The 2,346-nt window shown below is 41.8% G+C and overlaps 1 pseudogene; it reads left to right on the plus strand.

The window, feature by feature from the left end:
* Nucleotides 1-2,045, plus strand: LOC130738391 (13-hydroxylupanine O-tigloyltransferase-like; annotated as a pseudogene).
* The last annotated feature ends 301 nt before the right edge of the window (nucleotides 2,046-2,346 follow it).

Raw genomic sequence — 2,346 nt, forward strand, 5'->3', positions numbered from 1 at the left:
AGTAGTTACTGCAGAACTTATCTTATTTCCATTTAAGATTCCCCAAACTTCAATCATATTTGCTTTCACTATGAAATTTTCCAGAATTACTTCTCCTTTTATGAAAGTTACTACTAATAACTTCTTCCATAAGTACTTTTCCTCCGAATGTGAAATCCTATCAAGTTTTCAACCATGCAGATCAGCTGCTGTCTTTAGAGTTAGGAGGCGCTCACCGGAGCTAGTGGCTCCATTAAACCCCACTCCACGTGAGCTAAAGCAGCTATCTGAAATAGACTCTCAAATGAGTCTACATTGCCAGTTTCCATTGCTATATTTCTACCGCTACCATCCATTGATGGCAGGGAAAGACCCTGTTCAGGTTATTAGACAAGCACTTGCCAAAACACTTGTGTTTTACTACCCGTTCGCAGGAAGAATTAGGAAAGGTCCTAGTGGTAACAAACTAATGGTGGATTGTAATGAAGAAGGTGTCATGTTCATTGAAGCCGATGCAGATGTTACACTTGAACAATTTGGTGACAATTTTTTGCCCCCATTCCCATACTTTGATGAGCTCCTTTACAGTGTTCCAGGTACCTAGCTAGTGGTCTTTTTTGTAGTAGTGGGTTCTGATGGAATCACTCACTGCCCACTTCTACTTGTACAGGTTTATGCGCATTCTTTTATATAATGCGTATTGTATTTCTGAATTTTGTACTAGTAATCCAACTGGAAATAATACACAACCCCAACATTGGATATTTTTTTTATGCACTGATCACAGGTAACACGCCTCAAGTGTGGTGGATTCATCTTCGCCTTCAGCTTTAACCATACAATGAGTGCTGGAAGTGGAATTTCACAGTTTCTCCATGCCTTAGCAGAAATAGCATGTGGTGCATCAAAGCCTTCCACTCTCCCTGTGTGGCGTAGGGAGTTGTTATGTGCAAGAAACCCACCAAGCTAGAGTTACATGCATCCACAAGGAATACGAGCAACTACCACCTGACGAAAAAAGCATCTTCACACCACAACATCGATCCTTCTTCTTTGGCCTCAAAGAAATATCTGCAATTCGTGCTCTTCTTCCCCACCACCTCGCTCATCAATCTACCTCCTTCGAGGTCCTCACAGCTTGGCTATGGCGCTGCCGCACTAAAGCATTGCAGTGGGAAAATCCAGACCAAGAGGTTCGCCTATTGTGCGTTGTCAACGCGCGTTACGGACATGGCAGCTTCAACCCACCGCTACCGGAAGGTTATTACGGCAACACTGTCGTGTGTCCTGCGGCGGTTACCACCGTCGCGAAGCTGTGTAACCGCCCCTTAGGGTACGCGTTAGGGCTAGTGAAGAAGGCGAAATACAAAGCGACGGAGGAATATGTTCGCTCTACGGTGGACCTAATGGCTATGGAAGGAGGACCTTTGTTTACTATGTTAGGGTCTTTTATGGTTTCGGATATCTCAAAAGTTGCCATTGTTGGAAAATTGAATAGACTTGATCGTGATGAAATCACTTTCCTTAAAGTATTTCAAGCACTCTCTGAATTTCGTCTTAGAGTTTGGATGCAGGAATACCCAGGATAATCAGCCTTGATTGGAGTTTGCACAAGACTAATGAAAACTCGAAATGCAGCGAAGTGTTTTTCTGGAAAACAGAGGATATAATTGTATGTTCTGAATTCTGAACATGCACTCTATTTATAGGCAAAAACAGAATAATTTATAAGGTTACGACCCTTCATAAATTATGTCTGTTACCAACAAATATGTGAATAATTGCGACTCTTCATGAACAGGTGCAAAATTCGAATTCTAAAACGAGCAAAACAAACGGACGTTACGGCAACCGCGTTGCCGTCACCGTCGATGCATCGACATCACACGGTGCCTCAAGAGTCGTGCCGTCTACAAGCCGTCACTAGCGCCTCTACGCCCACGCCACCGGCGAGGGGTGGTGTGAATAGAACACATGACATAAAAGCTTGGGACCACCAAACCATGCACATGTGACACTATATCCTCTCTTTGTCTCTTTGTTGAATGGTTGGCATTTAATGATATATAAATGCTTAGAAAAGTTGCTCCACTTTCTATGTGAGACTTCATTCAAATCCATTCAATGCAACACATTTGTCATTTTGGAACACTATGTAATTATTACTCCTTGAGTAATTATTACAACAATCCCCCACTTGTTACATAAATGACAATGCCTATTCCAGAAATAGAAACACCTGAGTGTTAATACAGTTTAGTATCTTTCGATTTGAACTAAACCTTAGTAAATATTGTGCAAAGTATAATCGAAATATTAGGTAGCTGTGCTTTGAACCCATATTCCTAATGATTATACCGGCATAAA

Source organism: Lotus japonicus, chromosome 2 (genome assembly GCF_012489685.1).
Source record: "Lotus japonicus ecotype B-129 chromosome 2, LjGifu_v1.2".
NCBI classification, from domain to species: domain Eukaryota; kingdom Viridiplantae; phylum Streptophyta; class Magnoliopsida; order Fabales; family Fabaceae; genus Lotus; species Lotus japonicus.